General features: G+C 31.9%; 1 long non-coding RNA gene across 1 annotated transcript; it reads right to left on the reverse strand.

Annotated features, from left to right (window-relative positions):
• Positions 1-16,747: 16,747 nt before the first annotated feature.
• On the reverse strand, positions 16,748-22,737 carry LOC143050008 (uncharacterized). Its single transcript, XR_012970401.1, has 3 exons — positions 21,836-22,737; positions 18,170-18,393; positions 16,748-17,417 (listed from the first exon to the last, which is right to left on the reverse strand). It is a non-coding gene; the product is annotated as an uncharacterized LOC143050008 (long non-coding RNA).
• Positions 22,738-25,349: the final 2,612 nt, after the last annotated feature.

The following is a 25,349-nucleotide window of genomic DNA, read 5'->3' on the forward strand; positions in this document are numbered from 1 at the left end:
TTTGACCTTTATTATATATATAAGACACAGTACTAATAATAGGTTGTGACTTTATACCATTGATACTTTGTATTCAACCTTTGAAACAACATTAATATTTTTAGTGAACATGTTTTCCATTAGGAAGGCTCTTTTTCAATGAATTGAGAAATAATGTTGTATTATGGGTACTAAATTGTTTTGTGTTTTCTGATGGGTCCAGACTTTATTTTAAAGGACACTGACACTGAACAAAGTTTAGGAGGACAGTAGTTGGCTATCTGAACTGATCTTTTATTTTATCTAAAGGAATTTTAATTTCTAATTAAATATAAATTTTTAAGCTTTTAGAAATGTCACACTAAAATACTAGTGTTTGGCAAAATTATTTAACACTTTCTGATATAAAGCTTAAGAAATATATTGCCATAATGGTTTTAGAAACTTTACCTGAAGCTGTCTACTTCACAGCATATCTGTTAGTGTTTGCAACGTGCAATAGAATGAAATATCTTGTATGTAAGGTGAAACGTGAAATCAAGTACAAACTTCTAATTGAAAGAATTACTATGGTCTCTATTTGTTTGTTAAATCATTGGATTGTCTGTATGGACAGTCTAACTAAGTTTTATTTATATATTCAATAGCTAAGAAGGAATATTTGGTTCACCAATCTAATGTCTCTATTTGTTTGTTAAATCATTGGATTGTCTGTATGAACAGTCTAACTAAGTTTTATTTATCTATTCAATAGCTAAGAAGGAATATTTGGTTCACCAATCAAATGAAATATTAACCATCTTCGCACTTCAGATATTTAGCTGTAACTAGGACGAAAAAGTAAGGTTTTTATACGACCGCAAAAATTGAAAATTTTTTGGTTGTATATTGGTATCATGTTGGCGGCGTCGTCGTCGTCCGAATACTTTTAGTTTTCGCACTCTAACTTTAGTAAAGGTGGATAGAAATCTATGAAATTTTAACACAAGGTTTATGACCACAAAAGGAAGGTTGGGATTGATTTTGGGAGTTTTGGTCCCAATATTTTAGGAATTAGGGGCCAAAAGGGGCCCAAATAAGCATTTTCTTGGTTTTCGCACAATAACTTTAGTATAAGTAAATAGAAATCAATGAAATGTAAACAAAAGGTTTATGACCACAAAAGGAAGGTTGGGATTGATTTTGGGAGTTATGGTCCCAACAGTGTAGGAATTAAGGGCCAAAAAGGGGCCCAAATAAGCATTATTCTTGGTTTTTGCACCATAACTTTAGTATAAGTGAATAGAAATCTATGACATTTTGACACAAGGTTTATGACCACAAAAGGAAGGTTGGGATTGATTTTGGGATGTTTGGTTCCAACAGTTTAGGAATTAGGGGCCAAAAAAGGGCCCAAATAAGCATTATTCTTGGTTTTCGCACAATAACTTTAGTATAAGTAAATAGAAATCAATGAAATGTAAACAAAAGGTTTATGACCACAAAAGGAAGGTTGGGATTGATTTTGGGAGTTGAGGTCCCAACAGTGTAGGAATTAAGGGCCAAAAAGGGGCCCAAATAAGCATTATTCTTGGTTTTTGCACCATAACTTTAGTATAAGTGAATAGAAATCTATGACATTTAAACACAAGGTTTATGACCATAAAAGGAAGGTTGGGTTTGATTTTGGGAGTTTTGGTCCCAACAGTTTAGGAATAAGGGCCCAAAGGATCCAAAATTGAACTTTGTTTGATTTCATCAAAAATTGAATAATTGGAGTTCTTTGATATGCCGAATCTAACTGTGTATGTAGATTCTTAAGTTTTGGTCCCGTTTACAAATTGGTCTACATTAAGGGCCAAAGGGTCCAAAATTAAACTTAGTTTGATTTTAACAAAAATTGAATCCTTGGGGTTCTTTGATATGCTGAATATAAAAATGTACTTAGATTTTTGATTATTGGTCCAGTTTTCAAGATGGTCCAAATCAGGGTCCAAAATTGAACTTTGTTTGATTTCATCAAAAATTGAATAATTGGGGTTCTTTGATATGCCAAATCTAACTGTGTATGTAGATTCTTAATTTTTGGTCCCGTTTTCAAATTGGTCTACATTAAAGTCCAAAGGGTCCAAAATTAAACTACGTTTGATTTTAACAAAAAATGAATTCTTGGGCTTTTTTGATATGCTGAATCTAAACATGTACTTAGATTTTTGATTATGGACCCAGTTTTCAAGTTGGTTCAAATCAGGATCCAAAATTATTATATTAAGTATTGTGCAATAGCAAGAAATTTTCAATTGCACAGTATTCAGCAATAGCAAGAAATCTTCAATTGCACAGTATTGTGCAATAGCAAGAAATTTTCAATTGCACAGTATTGCGCAATAGCAAGAAATCTTCAATTGCACAGTATTGCGCAATAGCAAGAAATATCTAATTGCACAATATTGTGCAATAGCAAGAAATTTTCAATTGGAGTTATCTTTCTTTGTTCAGAATAGTAGTTGAATCAACTTAAATCATTGTTTGATACAATATACAATGTATATTCACTTTTACTACCAACCAATCTTTACCATTCAGTGATAACAAGCACTTTATTTTACATTTTAATATTTTATGATGTATTTAAAAGAGTAGTTATTGTTGCAAACTCCATTAGAAATTTGAATTGATATCAGTTTTGGAAAAAGGGAAAGGGGGATGTGAAAAAAAAATGGGGGGGGGGGTTAAATTTTTCTCATTTCAGATTTCATAAATAAAAAGAAAATTTCTTCAAACATTTTTTTGAGAGGATTAATATTCAACAGCATAGTGAATTGCTCAAAGGCAAAAAAAAAAATTTTAAGTTCATTAGACCACATTCATTCTGTGTCAGAAACCTATGCTGTGTCAACTATTTAATTTTAGATTTAAATAAGTTTGAAGAAGAAATCTTTAATTGATTTGTAAAATCTTGACATTTATTTTGTGTAAAAAAAACCATATAATGTCAAAAATTTGATCACAATCCAAATTCAGAGCTGTATCACGCTTGAATGTTTTGTCCATACTTGCCCCAACTGTTCAGGGTTCGACCTCTGCGGTCGTATAAAGCTGAGCCCTGCGGAGCACCTGGTTAAATAATTTTGTAATTTCAATATGTGATTCACTATAAATTATAAGGATCTTGTTTAACTTCTTTATAAATATCATTTAGTAGTCTTTGTAGATATCAATTTTTTTTCATGTGCTTCATATAGAGATGGGTTATGCTGACTTGTTCAGAGTTTTCAAGAACTTTCAACTTAAGACTCTATTACCTGTACTTTTAATAGTGAAAGGACATTAAAGAAATTTTTAAACTTATTTTTTTTGCAAAAATAAGTTTGCTATGACTGTCTTTTCTTGTGTGAACTACTAACATAAAATTTCATACTTGAACAGCTTAACATTTATGAGTTGTAAGTTGTAACATTTGAGAATTTTTCAAATTTGTGTGATACCTACATCCTGTTTGCAAATACTTTAAATTTTGAAACATCTTGAATGGACTTTTTCATTACACTTTTCTTTAGTACTACTGTACAGAATGATTTCATATTTAGTCAGCAGCTTATCGGCGGTGTGTTGAAACGTGAGCAATTTTGGATCTGTTTGACACCTATTTCCTGTTATCTGATACTTTAAATTACAAGTGGGGTATGCTAGGCACAACATGGTGTGCAGTATTGTTACGCATTGGAATTATATGATTTTGGTTATTTTGCTACAGTTTCAGCCAATCAGCTATTTACTAATATTTACATCTGACCTGTAGAGTGCAAGCAATTGGAAGTGTGGTCCAATATATTCAAGAGCTAAGGACTTCTTGATGCTTAGTTGATCAGGATTGTTGGTACAGAATGAAAGAGTTTTTCTTGATTTACATAGTACAAAGTAGAAGTCCACAAAAAAAGTATGAAAGATAAATATAAATAGGGATGCTTAAATACAAATTATGAAAAGATGGCTAAGTAAATAAAATGATGCCTTCCAAAAATTAGGGCAGACATTCTACTGTTTGTCTATATGTCAAATACTCAAAGTCTAAAGTAAAAGTATGAGTGTTGTATCCCAAATATTTTCTGTTATGTAATGTTAAAGTGTACATCAATATAAAATAGAAAGATGTTCTCTGTTGTTATAAGAAATACCCACAATGCTTACTTGATTTACTATATTTAGAAAGTTGTTACACTGTTTCTCATGTTTGTTATATCATTATACTTAACACTACTATATTTTGTTTCATTGTTAAGAATACTTGAACAATAAGAGAGATACTTGTGAATTGTGATATATTTTGTTCGTATGATTGAGAAAATGTAAACAATAAAATATTTGTAATTTTTTGTGTAAATTTGCCTTACCAGCTTGACATTTCTTCTTATTCCAAACATGCCTTAGAGTCTGATGTTCATACTTTTTGGGCACACAGTCTTGAGTTGTTGGTATATTTCACCCTAAGAATCCATAAAGAGTTAATTTTCTTGTAACTGCTCAACTTATTAAAACTAAAATTGTCTGAATTATGCCAAGACCATACCATTCAAAATTATGAACAACATTTGGGTCAATTTTGTTCTACATGGTCACAGTGACACTATTACTTAACATTGAAAATTGTTAGGTATAGTGATCATTTAAGGTTGTATTTGATAAAACCTACCTTTACACATATTATTAAACAGAATACCTGTTTATGTTGCATTCAAAGGGTCAATGCCAGCTTTTTCCATCTCTTTGTGTTAGTCGTCTATTAAATTTTACAAAAGTCATCTCCTACTGGGCCAAATTTAGTCAAATTTGTCACTATCATCATTGGGTTATCTAGGCAGAGAAAAAGAACATGGAAGGTAAAATGCAAGTGTCATCTTTTTTTGAGGAAACTGGTATAGAGAAAATCTGTTGAGATCCAGAAATAGGACAAATAGCAGAAATTGTCTACCATTTCCATTATTGTAGTAATATCTCATATTAAATGATGATTCTTACTCAGCATCTGTTTTGCATGTTTTTCAAAATCTACAGTAGATGAAAAAGTCAACTTCCAAAAGTCTAGAGCTGGAATATCATTTCCACAAGAATAAGTGTTACAGTTTATGTTTCTAACGGAATAAATGGTATAGAATATTTGTTCCAACAGGAATAGATATTATGACAATGTTTATAACAAAGTTTCCAAATATACGTTGACACTACCCAAAATACTTGTCACCATTACAAAAATGGTTATTATCAACAGTATCTTTTAATATAAACAAATTGGCTGCAACAACTGTAAGGAAGCAAGATACAAGTTCAAAAAATTAAGTATCATTGTGGGTATTTGTCAACACCCAATTGTAAGTTTTATCATTAGGTCATTTTCAGAACAAGTTCTGTTGATAGACCTTTGATTGCTATTGAGTATACGGCAATATTGGTTTGAAATCGAACTTCAGGATTAATGTATTTTATCATTGTCATACCTTTAGATCATAACAGATAAAGAAATCTTATTGAATGTAAGCATGGATCTATCTAAGTTAGGAGTTATTGCCCCTTACCTGAGTATATCCCTAATGCACTTCATGTGAGTTTGGAATGAAATATGACATGGTACTGTAATTGTTTCATCTGAACTAAATTGTTCTGTATGATATAAACGCAAGTACCCCTCACTTAATTTGGAATTAAACTTATACTTTAGGAAGGGGATTTGGGTTTAATAGATAAAAGATCAAGGTCACTTATTAAAAGGGAAAATAAATATTGAAGAATGGTTTCTTAATTGTTACTTTTGTTTCCCTTTCTTGATACTATTTTTTATGGGGATTTTAGTTTCCCTTGTTTGGTTGGACGGAAATATATAAGGATGAGTGAAACGCCTGTAGATCAAAAATCTATAGGTCAATTTCTGAATATGGAACAACCGTATTTATGGTAATTCGAGTTTCCCTTGTGAATTCAAACTTCCTTTGACGAGAGCAACCCCTATTCATTTTGGGGTCAATTGTCAATGTTGTCCAGGTTGATTTTATTAAAATAAATACTTTTTGTAACGTTAGATTGGTCGCCATATGGTATCCCACTATAAATTGACAAGCATTATACAGGTGAAAAATAAGGATGATTAGTATGTTTATTTGTCCCGCCAATCATACAACTATTTATACTCGAAACAAAATGGTATTGGGGTCACAACAATTCCAACATACTTTTAATAGAGAAATCATGTATGAAATGATATCTTACTTCCTAATCCTGAAACTTTATTGAATATATATAAATCATCCTAAGGATAGACATCTTACTTACAAAGTCATCAAAGAGACTGTTTCAATACTTCGTGGTCGGACTCTGTGTTTTTCTGGAACATTGTGATTATAATACAGGAGCAATGTTACAAAGAAATCATACCCTTTAGACAGTTGAATCACAGCCTCATTGGTTTTAATCGAACTAAAGTTCTTGTCATATGATATGAGAAAAGACACTGGAATGATATCTTTTGGGGGATCCGAGGAAGATTTTGAATTAAAGAAACTTACAGCCTTTCAACATGAAAAAGAAATAGCCTTTTCTATTTGATTATAATCATCTAAGATATTATTGAATGAAAGTACAATTTTTAAACATGCATTATTACATTTTATACGTACACGCAAACGTTCCGTATTATGCTTTTTTATGATTTCAAGTTAACGGATACAATTTAGAAATATTGGTTTCAAAGGGGATGAGTAACGATTGTCATTTTGTATTATCAGGAAAATGTTAGACACTGACTAAGGGCATATTTGTTTTCTTTCAATTTTTATTTTTATTTATCATAATAGATGTTCCTGAACATTCAAACTCGGGTGTATACTATGATTCCTCCGTACAGTCGGTGAACATTCCGGTATCGATTTGTTATTCATAAAACATTCCGGTGTCGATTTGTTATTGATCTTATCATGTCTCAATTTTTACCATTCCTGTTACATTTCTTATAAATAAAAATATAATTTGATCTTAATACTTCCGTCTTTTTTTATTGTACATTATCCCGAAGCTGTCCATTCGTTCATTAGATAAGGAATTTCAAGTGATTCCAGGACGTCCGTGTCCGTCTAACTTAAATACACCGGTATGTCCTTGGTCTGACCTCCCGACATTTACTTTTCCTTCTCAAACAATTGTAAACACTTTTTTTTTCGAGAACTCAAGGATAAGCAAACATATAAGTGTAGGCGGTCGGTTAATTATGCATTATAACATAATCATAAATCACTGTCAGTTGACATGGTTTAATTAAAATGGTTAGTAAATGGTTCGTATATAATTGACCTGGTTACATATTTCAAAAACAAGGACCTGATAACATTAAATTAAAAAAAAAACAAGCATAATGATGGCCAAAGATCTGGGCTGATATGCATAAAACTACTTAGGTTAAGATTTCCAATCGTAGTACCAGTTGATTGTAGGACACGTAGAAAAACTTCGTCCGTTTAGAACAAATCTTAACTTTAGTAGTTTTTTTATGCATACTGTACGGTTTTACTGACTATATTGTAATATTATATACAATTTGAAAGCTCATAACTTGTTATTTAAACCATATCTTGTAACTTTTGCAAACCAATTGTAGGCATCCTTCATTTTTGGAAAATGACGCTCTCAGCAACATGTTTCCGATACTATTGACCTGAACTTCCATTACATTTCTCTGCCTAACGCGCTGGGTTTCGTATTTACTATTTTACATACAAACTGGAATCTGCTTGTATTATTATTATTGTGTAGTAATCAACCGGGAACCAGTTTATATACTTTATTTACAGAACATTTTGACCTGTTCATATGTTTATTGTTATTAAATAGTATGGACTCAATGGTATTTTAAGCTTTCCCATTGTTATATTTTTCATATTTATTCAAGCTTTCTCTTTTATCTACGTAATAAACAAATAGATCCGTTTTTACATGGTTCTGGACTTTTCACACACAAATGATCAGCAATCGCTAGACAAAATAGTTCTCCTTAATAATGCTAGCCTTTCTTACCACTTCAACTTAACAACCATTAAAAAAGTATTAATCGGAATCATCCTGACATCCATTGGATAGATACTGGTCTTTATCCAGATTTACGAAGTTTTGAATAATCGGAAATTAGTGATACGGTTATACCAACGCGGTGCGTATGAATCGTCTGATGACACATGGTCTCCGGTCCTTCTTACTACCGAAAAGATCGAAGTGTACCAACACGATGTTGTTAAGATACTCATAAATCTATTTTTATAACTTTATTGATTATGTGAAGTAAAACTAAACATTGTTAGAACATTAAAGATATATAATTAATCGGGGGAAACTTGATAGTCTTTTCGTTTTACAAACAACTGCCTTTATTATAAGAAAATATAATGTGTCCGTGTTGGTCCACTTTCTACAAAACTAAATATAATTAGAGACCAATTGTTTTCCAAAATTAGTGAAATAGTTCCATCTTTTTTAAATATGACTAATGAAGCAAGATTTAAATTTTTGTATGCGTGTGGTAAGACTGATATAATTAGAATTATTGTTAAATTTATAAGCGACATGTACATTTCTAGAAATGCTTTTTGAGGTACCACCTCCTCATCATATATATATATATATATATATATATTAGGCATAACATCTTCATGCCTTATATATCATGTACTGTAGTACGCCGCTAGATTAAAACTGACGTGGAAAGGTAACACACGGCCAGCGAAAGCTCTTTTTTTGAGAGCCCAGGTGGTCGTGTGGTCTAGCGGGACGGCTGCAGTGCAGGCGATTTGGTGTCACGATATCACAGTAGCATGGGTTCGAATCCCGGCGAGGGAAGAACCAAAAATTTGCGAAAGCAAATTTACAGATCTAACATTGTTGGGTTGATGTTTAGACGAGTTGTATATATATATATTATATATACAATGTTTATGAATTTGGTATGATATATATGTTTTGTATTGTCTTGGTATCAATCCTGTAATTTTGGATTTCAAACCAATAAAAATTACTTACTTACTTACTTACTTACTGGTTATAAGACAGATCGAAGTCCCGGAAATATTGTGACTGGTTTACCTTTCTGTTTCACTTTCTCAGGATAAATGTATTATTATCGATCTGAGAGATTAGACTTCGTTACGTTCGTACACATCAATTTGACGATCTTTTCTGCATTACTTGTCAATCTAAACAATCTAAAAAATCAAAACATGTTCAAATAACATAGAAAGGACGTAAGTCCAGTCGGGCTAGCGATAATTAAAATTTACTAGTCCCAGCTGAAAATTTAATACTAGTCTGGGGCATTGGGCTAGTGGTTATGACGACGCAGACTGGACTCCCGACTCAATCTTTGTTTACAAAGTTACAGCAGCAGAGTCTGTAACAGACTGTATCTATATGACATGTAAATAAATTGTCGATATCGACGCTGGCTTTTTATGCATCAGTTTGAGAGAGCGCCGCCGATTTTCGGCGGGGCATGAGAACAGATTTGAAGCTCTCTACGTTTGATGCGTGCACAACAGTATCCTTTAGCTGATTCGACGCGATCACTGTCTTACAAAGGATGAGTTTGAATATTGTACGGTGTTTTACTTGGTGGAATGTCAATACACTCACAGTTTGCTTTTCCACAATAATTGTTGCGTGGTATTCTTTGAATTTCTCGGTAGTTATGGTTCTCTTCAGACATGCTTTTTTGAGGAATTCGTCTGGTTCAGTAGCGTGAATCAGCCCTTTAACTACTTTTTACATAAATAATAACTTTGGCTTCAACACCTTGTTCGTCCTTATCTGGAGATCTTGTAGTTCCAGTTTGGCAAGCATTTTGGAGACGTGTCCATCCTCTCTTGACTCTCGTAATCTCTGGTGATAAATTTTGCCGCTTGACATGTATCCTTTCAAGCTTGTTTATTTTTGTTACTGGGCAGGGGTCGCATACTATGGTTCACAGGCACTTGTCTCAGAAAAATTCCTATATACCTTAATATAACACAAGGTACTTAACTAAATTTTTTGAAAAATGACACCCAGTCCCGAATTCCCGTTATTTTTCGATTTCTCGGTTGTCAAACCTACTTAAACTTAATATGCCGTAAATCTAAATTGATTTAATTTTTTTCAACTATGTCACAAGTAACTTATTTAATTAGTATTTGGGTATTTAGTCCTATAACATATGACCTCGGGAGCATTATTTACTATTTCTATTTACTGTTCTGATATTTTTTTTACTATCAATATGCCACACTTCGCATTAAAAAACAATCAAAAATGAAAATATCAGTATAAAAACCTTAAAAAATAAATAAGAATGCGAAGTCGTATGCTATAGGACTAGTGGGGTAGAAGAGCTTGTTACAACAGGCTCTTCATAATCATTTGGTTTGAAAAGGATACTAGTAAAACTGTAATTTCAAGAAAAAAATTACACATTACTTAAAATACTTTAGATCATTCAGGTAGTCTTTATTTAGTATGTACAAAAGAACAGCCAGTAGTCATTGGATATTGTAGATCATTTAAATAGTCTTGGCCTATTTATTAGTACAAAAGAACAGCTAGTAGTCATTGGATATTGTAGTTCATTCCAGTATTCTTAACCTATTTATTTGTAAAAAGAAAACAGCTGCAGTAGTCATTTGATACTGTAGATCATTCAGGTAGTCTTGACCTATTTATTTGTAAAAAAAAAAAACCAGCCAATAGACATTGGATACTGTAGATCATTCCAGTATTCTTTACCTATTTATTTGTACAAAAAAAAACCAACCAGTAGTAATTGGATAATGTAGATCATTCAGGTAGTCTTGACTCTTGACTTATTCATTTGTACTAACAAAAAACAGTCAGTTGTCATCTTCACTTCACACACGCACACATATACGAATATCAAGTATATGCTTACGAGACATGTTGAAATGTTAAACTTATTACGGTATGTGAAAATCAAGACTTGCATAAAAATATCCCGATATTAGAGGCAGTGGCGTCATTTTTCCTCAGAGCTTTCAGCTCTTTGATTGGGTTGTTATTTTCAGATTGTTTCACCATCATTTTACTTATTGTATTTCCATAAAAATGTTAAAGTGTATACCAAAGTCACACTCTGCACAAACTAGGCATTTGGTTCATTTGAGTGATACATTGACTTAGTTTTAACGGTGCAGATTTATACTTACGTGAACAAAATATACATAAATGACTATTTATAACCTTCGTGGATTTTAATTTATAAAAAAATGAACAAGAGCATTGTTTTGTGATTCTTTTTTCGTATGCTACTTATACTGAATTGGTTTTTAGCAGTCTACATTACTAGAAGAGGATTTAACCCCTTCATAGATTTCATATATGGTTAATGCATAGACATTTTACAAGATCCACTCCTTACATTGCCTTTTTGTGCCCCCTTTTTAAATCTTGGACCAGGTTCTAATTACGCTTCTACATTGAAAGCAGCAATTCCAGGCCAGATATATGAAGTAGAGGAAGCCTTTACTATTTTGCTTGTAATTTTTGTCTAAATATATAATAGCTGCCTGCCTTTATATATTTATTCATTTTAACTATTTAACTTAACTTGTCTTTAATCCAAGCTATTTGTTATACCTACTAGTATTAGTAATATCATATATAAAATATGTTAACATGAAACGAAGCTGGTAAGAGTGTTGTTTTCTTGAATGACAGTTTAACCAAAAGGCGTGCTACATTAAAGTTAGCATCTTGTAGTCGAAAACTGCTCTGTGAATTATGTACAGTCGTTTATTTACTTGTTCGAGTAAGTGGTCTTCCAAGTATTGTGCCTTCAATGTACATGCTATATTTGGTGTTTGACTTTTGCAACATATGGTCTAGATAAGCGAAAGTGGCTTGTATATATATAAGTACATAAACTGCTTTTAACCATGTACATTTTGTGTATGTTTTAGTAAGACTTGTAGGGGTCATGTGTTGATTTGTTTGTGTGTATAAGCTATATGTCATCAATATGAACTTCATATGTTGTACTGTTACACCACTGTCCGAGGTTTATGTCGTTTTATGTCAGTTAAAAGCTCATTAGAGCTTATTTTTGTCTATGTTTGTATACCTTGCCGACTCTAAATAAAGGTTATTTATTTAAAGGTTGTGGGTGGGTTGGGCGCCCGCTTACATGTTTAAATTCGCCACATTCTGTATGTGCCTGTCCCAAGTCAGAATCCTGTAATAAGGTAGTTGTCATTTGTTGCTGTATATCATATTTTTGTTTGTTGTTATTTGTTTTGTACATAAAAACAAGTGTGGACACATTTCAGTTTGGATAGTATATGTTTTGATGTTTGACAGTGTTTCTGACATTGAGAGTTCTCTGTTTTTCCCAAAGGGTTCTATGATAAACTGTCCAACACTGACAGCCAACCTGTACCAAACGTTAAACAATAATCAGTGTGGTATATTTAATATTTGGTTTAATGTTCAAGTTTGTAATGGAGGATACACTTATTGCCTGGCTTGTCAAATGATTTTGTAAAAGAAGTTCCACAACTTTGATTTTGGATAAAGCAAAAACTCAAAATAAGGAGAAGAAAAACATTGGGTACACAATTGCACATTTCTGCATGATGTTATTTTAATATGTGAGATGGTATCTGAGAACCATATAAAAAAAAAATAGTCAGCTATAAAAGGCCCTAAATGACAATGTAAAACAATTCCAACGAGAAAAGTAACTAGTTTTTTGGGTTTTTTTTTCATAAACATTTTTGTTCTATGGATAAAAATATAAGTGATTCTACTTGTAAAGTTATTATAACATAAAAGTATACATAAGATGCAGTGTTGTTGTGTCATAAAAGTGGGCAGTGCTGTAATACACGCTAAAACAAAATTAAATGATAAATGTTGAAAAATGTTAATGGTTTTACACTATTAAGTTTTTTTGGGCCTTTTTGACTTTGGAATTTCCAAAATGGCCACCGTTGCCATGGAAACTGCAAAAATATCAAAAAATTTCGAAATGCTTTGAACTTAATGAAAATTCATATTATTGTTAACTGGCAGGTATAGATGAAACTTTTGACTTTGAAATTTTCAAAATGGCTGCCGTTGCCATGGAAACAGCAAAAAATTGATAAAGAGGTAGGGCCAATTTGCCGTGAATTTTTTTCACAGAAGGGCCAATTTCAACAAGTGCCGACATAATAGAATTTACTATAAAAACAAAAAATAAAAATGCTTTTTGATCAATATCTCGATTTACATATATAATGATATGTGTAATAGTTAATTTAACCCTCAAAAAGGATGAAAGACCAAAATGCGGAATTTAGGGTGTTTTTAGGTGGGAAAAACAGGCCAAATCCCCCAAGAAGGACGTTTCAAACCCAAAAAAAAAGTTATGTTTTTTGTGACTGTTGTAATTTATAATACTTTTCCCCTCAAAAATGAAATTGGTTTAGTGTGTCCTTATTTCACAAAAAAAACAACTTTTTTATGAAAAAATTGTAACATCGCTAAATTGTACTGATATAGCTCCTTAATAAGACACCATAGTCAAGCGTCGCCGTGGCTCCATCAGTAGAGCAGAGAACTACAATTCAAAGATTATTTTGCAGATAAGGTTCGAATCTCGCTTAAACTTCTCGCATTTTTTGTGTTGTTATACTAAATTTTAATGTTTCTATCATATTTTTTCGGGTGTTGGCTTAATTCATAGAGTCATTCTGGTTCATTGTGACTATATAGTATACTAGTATATCATTTTATTATAGAAAAAATAATGTGTGCATTCCTATGACTGTCCATACTCGACTTACTTTCTATTCATGTGTTTACATTTATTACATATATGCAAGGAACAACTGTCGTCAAACTGATGAAGGTGCCTGTACATAACCAATAACACGAGAATTTATTATATAGCCATGAAGCTCAAATGCTGCGTGTGTAATATACACATAACTTAAAATGAGGCCATTGTATACAAGTTTCAAAACAACACAAACTATTTTTCGAAATCTTTTTAGAACATGGTATTATATGTAACAAATGCAGTCAACAGCAATTTTGTCGCAAATTCACTAACTGTGTAGATACTAGTACTGCCATTTTACCACCGTCCCTGCACCGGTACCTTAGTCATCAGAAAATAGAACAACACCACAGAACAAATCAATTACGCTACAAATCGTCAATTAATGTAGGTAAAGCATCAAGAAGCTATTGCATCTGTAACACAACGAAGGGCCGATTTGTTAAAATGCCAGATCGAACAGGCCATATAACATGTGTTAGTAATACAAGGTGTTCTATGACCAACAGATGTAAGATGTTCTCCGGTTAAAATATATATTGTCTTATCTTTTAGACGACAAAACCTTAAAAGACCAGGACAAATACAGATATACATATATTCCAAATGAGAAAAACAGCATCCCATTTGATTTTTTTCGATATTATTTGGCCTGTCGACAAGTTACGTGGTATAGTACCTTATGTGCATAAAGGGTGTTAACAATTAGACAAAGTCAATATAAAATTAAACAAAGTCAATATAGATCAATATAAAAATCAAGTCTTGGCCTAGTTTTTTTTTTTTTGGTCCCTTTATAGCCAGCTGTTCGTTGTGAGCCAAGGCTCCATGTTGAAGACCGTACCTTGACCTATATTAGAATGAAATTCAAAACAGTGTGGCTGTGGCCATTGATTGACACATTAAATTCATCCATTGACTGGGACAATTTACGTGAACGTTTGTCTGTAACGACCACTGTTCACGACGTACCTACGATAGACATTTAAACTGTGGGGACACCAAAGGTTTCTTAACGCCTTTAATTAATAAATAATTCGAAAAATTAATCAGGAATAACCTTTATGTTTTGATTAATATAATTGATATAAATCAAAACATCGTGTTATTTCTGATTATTTCTTCGAATTACTTTATTAAGGTGTTGAGAACCTTTGGTGACCCCATAGTTTAAGTGTCTTTAAAAAGTACATAGTGAGCCGTGGTCGTTACATACAAACGTTCACCTAAATTGTCCCAGTCAATGGATGAATTTAATTTGTCAATCAATGGTCACAGCCACACTGTTTTGAATTTCATTCTAAATGGTTTACTTTTATAATTTGTGACTTGGATGGAGAGTTGTCTCATTGGCACTCATACCACATCTTCCTATATCTAGCCAATTTAAAGAATACGTGTCAAATCAAATTTTCATCATCGTCTGTTAATTTTTACAAAACATCTTGGAAACTACAGAGCAAACAGGAACCAAAATTGGCCACCGTGATCATCTTTGGTTGGTATATTTAATTGAAAAAAAACCCCTTAAAAACCAAAAAAAAAAAATAAAACATGGATGTAACCGATACAAATTTTGTTTATGAGCAACACTGCTATGGATATAGAAAATATGACCAGCGCAAAAATGTTAAGTAAGCTGAGATCTACTACTGACAATTTACCGAAAACTGTCGGACAACTTATTCTATGACGGTTATTATCCTTCAATAAGCTCCTCCCCCATGTTGGCGTTTTGTCTTTCACATCGAACGTTGTATAATCGAAATTATAAAGAGCATAAGTAATACGAGATCGTCAATAAGTCAGATGGCCGAAATTGTCGATGGACTCCCATTGGAGTTATTGCACTTTTATGATGACTTTAAAAGGTTTTTAGGTTTATTCCGAAACTACAATAGATAGATAGAAACTATTAGTAGTAGACTTGCTACATGACCCTTCCTAATTATGTTTTTTTTTCAATTTTGCCCTTTTAATAATTCTACTGCTATAACTAGGTGATTACAATTATACTGACATCTGTACGGCGATCAGTGGACTGGCAGTTACCAGTAAACATATAAATTAGTAAGAAAGAAATAATAGAAAGGGTATTGTAGCAAGTCTATATGAGTAGCAAACATGATCAGCAATTCAAAATCTACAAATAATTCACCATAGTCTAAATCGGCAGCTGACTCTATATTGCATGCAGCATTGTCTTGAAAGACGACCTTTACTATTTGCGTTTTAGCCTCTTATTTGAAAACTATAATAGATAGACAGAAAATTAACATCGCAAACATGACCAACACGACACTGTCTTCAAATAAGCAAATAAAATCGAAAACGTTCAACTTTTTTAAGGAGTTATTGTCCTTAAAAGATTGACTCCATATAATTTCTTGAAAACTGTAACAAAAAGATATAAATTTGAATTGCAAAACTGCATTATCAGCAAGACAAAATCTATAAATATGTCAACTTTGTCCAAATCGTCAGTCACTTTCTAATTGGAGTTGCTAAATATATACATGTATAGAACCAATACTTTTCTGCAGTGAACAAGACAAAGCGGATAATAAATAGCTTAAAGCTTATATTGTTCTCTCTCTAGTTTTAATAACGATATTGAAAAAGCTGCAGAGAACTTCATTCAATATACAAAAACATATTTATGAAAATATCAATGCATTGTTAGCCCAAGTCCGTTACTTGAGTGTGCCGAGAAAACATTGAAATATAATTGACCACTACGAAGGCGGTACTTTTTCGTGCGAGGGCTGTACAGCCAGTTAGGGTCGTTTAATACTTCCATTATCATCACCTTAATATTGTAAAAATTGTAAAAATATGTTCTCGTTTTGAATATACATGTAATTTGCCACTTGACGTTACACATCCATCTAACCATTCCACAGACCTCACACTCAAAATCTTAACATAAATGCAATTTCAATAAAACAGTTTAAATCTTGGAATTTTTTTAATATCAACAACTAACTTTGCGATAAAATAGAATAACCTATTTAATGTCTTCACAACAATATCACAGTTCACATAGCATGATGCATGATGTTTTAACAGGAATCACGTAAATTATGTAGACATAATTGTCAAAATATGTTTGATGAACCTTTTTTTTTAGCTCAGTTTAATAATGCATGGACACTTTATACGGTAACTAATGGATAGATCTTGCACGTTTCCCGCTGTCGACTTCATTATCCCATTTCGTTAATGTTATGAACCAGGAAAACTTTATTAAAACTCCACCAACATGTTAATGTCTATTATTTTGGGTAATAATAATGTCATTTTCTCATAACATTAACTAATTTTCCGATCACTTCCTCCAATAAATATCTAATCAACGACCATGGATTGACGAATTATGGCTAATTTGAAATACCAATGCGTACAAGGAAAATCTTTCAAACGTTTCGATGATGAGTTGATTTATTTTGTTGATTTGAAAGATTGTTTTCCTTGCCAGAACAGTTTTGTAAACCGAGGTCATTTCTGGTCCAATATTCATAGACCTCTCTTGGCACATTAGGATCTTGAGACAAACAGCATGTAACACAATTATGATCACTCAGTCTTCTGTGTTTAGCCTTTGAAGAAGAATTTTTAACTACAAGAAATTAAGAAAAAGAAACGATTAAAGTAAATCATTGATTGATTTACGATCAATTAACTTCACATCAGAACAAAGTGTATACCTCTTGCACATGCATCAAAGTAAATGAGAATGTTGTAATAAATAGCAAAAGTAATTTGTAAGATTTGTTTTGTGTTGTTGTCATAGCTTGTTGTTTCTGATTATTCACAAATTCCCTCATCTATATGTATACCAGGCAGCAATACCATGGCATACTCATGTACTTCCTGAGCAAAATCGCATTTATATATAGAGAAAATAATCTATAGTGAGAACAAGTTTTATGTCTGGTTATTGCAATTGCTCAATTCAAAAGAACATTTGTTTACTTTGTTCTAATATACTTTAAGTATTTGTTGTTAGTATTTGTATCTTATCATATTCACAATTGCTCTGTTTCTGATTTTTTATCTATCAACTGACTGCAATATGTATTCTAAAGAAGTTTTAAGTAATAAGTACGATTTGCAATGAAGATACCTAAATATTCAAACATTCGCTGGTTATAAAAAATAAACATGATCTATTATATAGGATTAATAAGATTATTAACTGGAGATTTTCAGGAAAGTATCAAAGCAAAAGACATGTAAAGTTATAAATTGATTATATGCAACATAGCTTAAGAGTATCAGGCTTGTGCAAAGATTACGTTTGGTATATTGTAGTTTTGTGGATAGTTACAGTGCAATGTTATTATAAAATAACAAAGTTATGCAACCTACCTATTTGTTTTACGGCTTGTAAATAATTCACAATTGTATAATATCCTTGCACATAAGCTATATCGGAAGGAATCTGATGTTTGCTATTGAAAATATTGAAGTTAGCTCCCGCTTCAATGAGTATCTGAACAATTTCAGGAAATCCTCTGTAACAAGCTAAATGTAACGGTGTATCACCACTTTCCGTTTTCTCGTTTAAATCACAGCCATATTTTATCAGTAACCTGAAATATTTAATTGTCTTTAATGTGATATTCAAATTCAATTGGTCAATCACATATATATATATTTTAACATATATATTTTTTATTATTGTCTTCGTAGTTGTTTTTTTTTTTTTTGGCAGATAAGGGGGACATCAAAATATCGCGTTCCATGGACGGGAAAGGGGGTTTCAAATACCAATTGCAAAATGAAATAGTTTGTATCGAGAAAGGAATGAGATTGTTATAGAGGAACGGTTACAAAATTATAGTTTAAACACTTATTTTTCAATTAACTATTTTTGAAAAGCAGAAACTGGCATCAGATCAAGTATACTTGTTGTGACGTGTTTTTTTTTTCATTTTTAGAAAAATCATTCAATAAAAATAAGACACTCAAAGAAAATACCAAATATATCATTCAGCTGAGAGAAAAAAATATGGTTGTATGACTACATGACTATTTCAGAGTATATTGGTTATAGGTGGCTGTTAATGATTCGTGAAAGGCATTGGAAGGAAAAATGGAAAAATGAGACCAAGGCCAAGTGACAAGTGTCAGGCGACTAAGACTAGCAGATAAGCTGGGATGTACTCTCCATGCATTGATAATCTAATTCATTTTTTTTACTAAAGTAGAAAGTTTTTAAATAAACGGTGCAAATTGTTGACGCAGACAGAATATGAATCCCTAAGTCTAGCCTTTCTTGATTTACTATGTTGACGATAAAACATTTATGACATCCCATGACATGTTACTAAAGACCTTTCTTTACACATTACTTGTATATACGCCAAAGCAGAATTGTTTACATGTATTAAATTGGATATCTAATATACCACGATTGTAAGTGCAATGCCCTTTATATTAACCGAGAAAATATTTTCCTTATTTGGTACAGATTCACCCTATATACATTGACATCAATCTTGACGATACTATTTACGTAAGTTTAAAAGTGATTAAACTTGTTTGTGTTTGAAATTGTGGGGAATATTTGTTCCTGTTTACGCACTTTAAAAAACACAAAAACGTGATCATTCAAAAAAATATATCCACCTTTCTTGTACTACTGATATATAAATATATTTATTTATTCTTTTGTTTGTGAAATTGAATTTACATGGAACTTTATATATAACCCCCGTGAAATGTATAGATGATGCTTGTGAGATTTAAATGAAAACTAAATATTTGTTTATTTTTATAGCCTCTAATTTTCTGATGGACTGTGAACTTAATATCCTATTGAAAACGCTCTCTTTCACTTATCAACCGATATTCATGTACTTAGAATTGATGCATAATAATTATTGTAAAACTTCTCTTCATTCTTTTTAAATATGGATGACGGATACCTATAAGTATTAACATTTTAGGATGTTGGCCTCTGAATATATGTCTTATTGCAAAAAAAAAATACCAAAATTTCTTTTTTAATATGAAATATTAGCCGCTGGTTTCAAACAACAATCAATCATTTAATTTTCATAACAAACAATGAAAATCCAAACCCGCATTAAACAAAATGAAGAACAGGGTTGAACTTGGAGCAATGACATAGTTTAATGTCCGTTTATAACGATGTGTGGTAAAATAAGGGGCTCGCCTGAAATATGAATTAGTTTTACTCTCAATTATTTACATGTAAACGTGGAGGACCCTGTATTGCCTATCAATATAAGTATAACAAAATCAAATCAAACTTTAAATAGATATAAATGAAAATCTGAAATTAAAACAAAATTATGGAAAAAAATGGCCCAATCAGAACCTCATTGCATCCGACTCTTTCAGATTTGAAAAAAGTCGCCCTCAACAAAATGGTTTGTAAATTTACTCGAAAAACTCTATTTTGGATTCTGCATCTCATTGGAAATATATGCGCAAATACGCCTCTAAGGCGACACTATCCACTAATCCATTAGTTGAAAAGGTACAGTGTGAACGAATTTATGCAAAATTTGAAATGAAAGGTAGAAATTTTCCATTAGGTGGAAGAACGAAAATATATGGCCTGTTTAAAACGGAAATGACCATCGTTCATTTACAAGAACAATTCGCTGACTAAATACGGTTATATGACATCCCTTCAGTTGAACCTTGGAAGTATTATATGTGTCAATATAATACTTCCATGGTTGAACATAAGTCTTTCCAAACCAAACATGCGCCAGTTTGTTTGAACAACTTCTTATCTATCACCATTCTTGATCGTATATAATCAAAGAGCGAAAAATCAATTATTAAATTAAATCCCATAGATAATTATGCTCTCTAGTTGTACTATCAATTTTCAAAATATTGTAACTCGTTCTAGAGGTTCTGTATTTATTAAACAAAAGTAAGGTAGTTTTTCTATAAAAATACGTAAAACAAAAACAAAAGATGCGAGTGCATATGGATTGATTCAATATGAACCATTTATAAATTTGTGAATGTGAAAAAAGGAGATATGTCACATTTGATATGCGAGTGTGTATTTTTCACTGCATTTTTACCCCTCTTATTTTAATACTTCTTTTCAGTCATAAAATTTAAACAAATTAATAGGAATACTAAATGCATAGATGATTGACTGTCGCCAAATAGATACATAAATAAATGAATACATAAAGAAAATTGTAAATATATTAAAATTTTACTATCAGAGGTCAATCAGTTTAATTGAAGTCTGGAGCTGGCATGTCAGTTAACTGCTAGTAGCCTGTTGTTATTTATGTATTATTGTCATTTTATTTATTTTCTTTTGTTACATCTTCTGACATCGGACTCGGACTTCTCTTGAACTGAATTTTAATGTGCGTATTGTTATGCGTTTACTTTTCTACATTGGCTAGAGGTGTAGGGGGAGGGTTGAAATCTCATAAATATGTTTAACCCCGACGCAATTTTGCGCCTGTTCCAAGTCAGGAGCCTCTGTTAGTCTTGTATGACTTTTAATTCTAGTTTCTTGTGTATAATTCGGTGTTTAGTATGACGTCCATTATCACTGTAATAGTATACATATTTTTAAGAGGCCAGCTGAAGGAAGCTTACGGGTGCAGGAGTTTCTCGCTACATTGAAGACCCATTGTTGGCCTTCGGCTGTTGTCTGCTCTATTGTTAGGTTGTTGTCGCTTTGACACATTCCCCATTTCCTTTCTCAATTTATAATGTGTTATTTACCAACAAACAATTTGAGAAACCTTTATAAAACTCTTCAAATTTGTAAAAAGATCAATTAGAATTAAGAAAGAAGGGTATGTAAATTATGTAGACTTGATAAAAAAAGTTACCAAATTAGAGTCTCATATGGAAATAGCTAGTCAGGTATTTTTCACGGTTTTTTGTTGTTGTTTTAAGCTATTTTTACATTTATGGTATTTTGTATTTCATTTTAGAATGCTGTTAAATTTCTGAAAACAATTTTTATGAACCCCTTAGAAAAACGATGTTATTTTATCATACTATCATACATACCTTACGATTTCAGGTTGGTTGTTATCACAAGCTGCGTGTATTGGTGTTGCTCCCCAAGCAGTCTTTGAGTTCAAACTAGCCCCTTGAATAACTAATATATGTAATATGTCCAAAAATCCGCGACAACATGCCCAGAATAATGCAGTTCCATCATTTTTCGAACCTTGTATATCAATAGCAGTATACTTTTTGTTCATTAATATTTTTTTCGCTGTTTCTTTATCTCCACAGCGTACTGCATCTATTAACGAAAACGCCATTTCACCAAATACCGTTTCAAAATGTGTTTACCTGTTATAACTGACTAAGGGAAAAACCTATTGAACATTAAACCAACCAATCGCGTGTTTTATTTATAGCTTCCTGAATTTTCACAGGCTAGTATTTACTTTATAGTTCGATAAATATACGTCAATAGAGTAACAACCTTTATCTACCACCTATCAGCTTTACAATTTTAAAATACCTTTGATCACTAGTACTTTAGGTACATATTTGATTTACTTTACTTTTTTCCTGCGTACTATATATATATATCATTTACAAATGTTTGTTTTGATCAGTTAATATACGTGTATAAAATTGTTCGCGACTTCCTTCTATATAAACTAAAGTCGTTTATCTAGGCAAATTGTTTATATATTTATTCTTATCTTTCTGTTATGACAATAACAAATGTGTTTTTGTTCAATTTAAAAATAAATTCTATTATTACAAAAACCCTGGCAGTTCCAAAAATAGGAAGTCTTTCAATTCCAACTATGCAAAATCATTTCCCGGATTTGAGCATCGTCAATCCTAAACTACCGCATTCAACAGACTTGAAAGTTATTGCGCACAACGGCATACATTAAGATGACATGTACTAAACATGTACTTTGTCGTGTGAAGATTGGCAATATGAACATTTTAAAAATTAAGTAACAGTTAAAGAGTACTAATTTCCCCTAGTATTGACGTAAATATGGTCATGACGTAAATATGGTCAAGGATTAACATGGTCAAGGAATGGTCCAATTAAGATACTCATCTTAAGGCGCCCCGGAAGAGTTTGCAGTTTGTGTTCTACCACAAAGGCGCTTGGGGTATGCACCCCTTCTTTCCGTTTTGTATGTACCATTTTTGTTTATTAAAAAGTCTTTTGATAATGCATAATTTTTTTTTATATTTTCACTTATTTGATGTGTTCTTGGATTTATTTACACGACATATAATAATAGCAGTTTATACATAACGTTGTTATTAAACATCTTAGTGATCTGAAAAAGCCTAACGATTAAACGTCTGTAAGCAAGTGTAACTTCTTTCATTTTAACTTTTCCCCTGAACTTATAATCTTATGAACGCATATATTTTCTTTCTATAGATATTTAAAATAAATAACGTACTTTTGATGGTCCATTCAATTCGGTTGCTAGTTGGGATTTTTCTATTCTCTACACTTCCACAAACTTATCATACAGTAGTTTTTATTTATTTTTTATTTTTTATCAAATAATCTTTGAAATATGTTAGCGCAAATTTGTTAGCTGCAACTTCATAGAAAGCCTATTACTTCTGTATTAAAAAAAAGATAGATATACTGAGCACTCTCAAATCTGTACGTTGTGTCTTTCTGTGTACTTGTTAGATAAGGATTTGTGTGTGCTCTGTATCGATTTTGATGAGTTAAGCACCTTTCAGCTGTTTTTTGTCTCGCTTGCTGTTTCTGGCGTCGACGGTGGCGTCAACAATGTATTAATTTGTGATAAGGTCTAGTTTATCATCGGGTGAACCGTTGCATCAGTGGTAGGTAGGTCAATGATATTTAGTATGCAGTTGTATACGCATTTGCATATCTCATTTCCGTGGAGGTTATTTGGCCCTGTCCCCTCAAGTCGTGGTGTAACGACTTTGAAATGTTTGCTTAATTTACATGTACTAGTTTTTATACGACCGCAAAAATTTTAATATTTCGTCGTATATTGCTATCACGTTGGCGTCGTCGTCGTCGTCGTCGTCCGAATACTTTTAGTTTTCGCACTCTAACTTTAGTAAAAGTGAATAGAAATCAATGAAATTTTGACACAAGGTTTATGACCACAAAAGGAAGGTTGGGATTGATTTTGGGAGTTCTGTTTCCTACAGTTTAGGAATTAGGGGCCAAAAAAGGGCCTAAATAAGCATTATTCTTGGTTTTCGCACAATAACTTTAGTATAAGTAAATAGAAATCTATGAAATTTAAACACAAGGTTTATGACCATAAAAGGAAGGTTGGGTTTGATTTTGGGAGTTTTGGTCCCAACTGTTCAGGAATAAGGGGCCCAAAGGGTCCAAAATTGAACTTTGTTTGATTTCATCAAAAATTGAATAATTGGGGTTCTTTGATATGCCGAATCTAACTGTGTATGTAGATTCTTAATTTTTGGTCCCGTTTTCAAATTGGTCTACATTAAGGTCCAAAGGGTCCAAAATTAAACTTAGTTTGATTTTAACAAAAATTGAATCCTTGGGGTTCTTTGATATGCTGAATCTAAAAATGTACTCAGATTTTTTTATTATTGGCCCAGTTTTCAAGTTGGTCCAAATCGGGGTCCAAAATTAAACTTTGTTTGATTTCATCAAAAATTGAATAATTGGGGTTCTTTGATATGCCAAATCTAACTGTGTATGTAGATTTTAAATTTTTGGTCCCGTTATCAAATTGGTCTACATTAAAGTCCAAAGGGTCCAAAATTAAACTAAGTTTGATTTTAACAAAAATTGAATTCTTGGGCTTTTTTGATATGCTGAATCTTAACATGTACTTAGATTTTTGATTATGGGCCCAGTTTTTAAGTTGGTTCAAATCGGGATCCAAAATTATTATATTAAGTATTGTGCAATTGCAAGAAATTTTCAATTGCGCAGTATTCAGCAATAGCAAGAAATCTTCAATTGCACAGTGTTGTGCAATAGCAAGAAATTTTCAATTGCACAGTATTGTGCAATAGCAAGAAATCTCCAATTGCACAGTATTGTGCAATAGCAAATATTTTCAATTACTCAGTATTGCGCAATAGCAAGAAATATCTAATTGCAATTTCAATTGGAGTTATCTTTCTTTGTCCAGAATAGTAGTTGAATCAACTTAAATCTTTGTTTTATACAATATATATAATTAATATTTCAATTAGAGTTATCTTTCTTTGTTCAGAATAGTAGTTGAATCAACTTAAATCATTGTTTTATACAATATACAATGTATATTCACTTTTTCTACCAACTGATGAATTAAAACAATCTTTACCATTCAGTGATAACAAGCACTTTATTTTACATTTTAATATTTTATGATGTATTTAAATGAGTAGTTATTGTTGCAAACTCCATTAGAAATTTGAATTGAGGTCAGTTTTGGAAAAAGGGAAAGGGGGATGTGAAAACAAATGGGGGTTAAATTTTTCTCATTTCAGATTTCATAAATAAAAAGAAAATTTCTTCAAACATTTTTTTGAGAGGATTAATATTCAACAGCATAGTGAATTGCTCAAA

The sequence above is a fragment of the Mytilus galloprovincialis genome, chromosome 1, assembly GCF_965363235.1.
Source record: "Mytilus galloprovincialis chromosome 1, xbMytGall1.hap1.1, whole genome shotgun sequence".
NCBI lineage: Eukaryota > Metazoa > Mollusca > Bivalvia > Mytilida > Mytilidae > Mytilus > Mytilus galloprovincialis.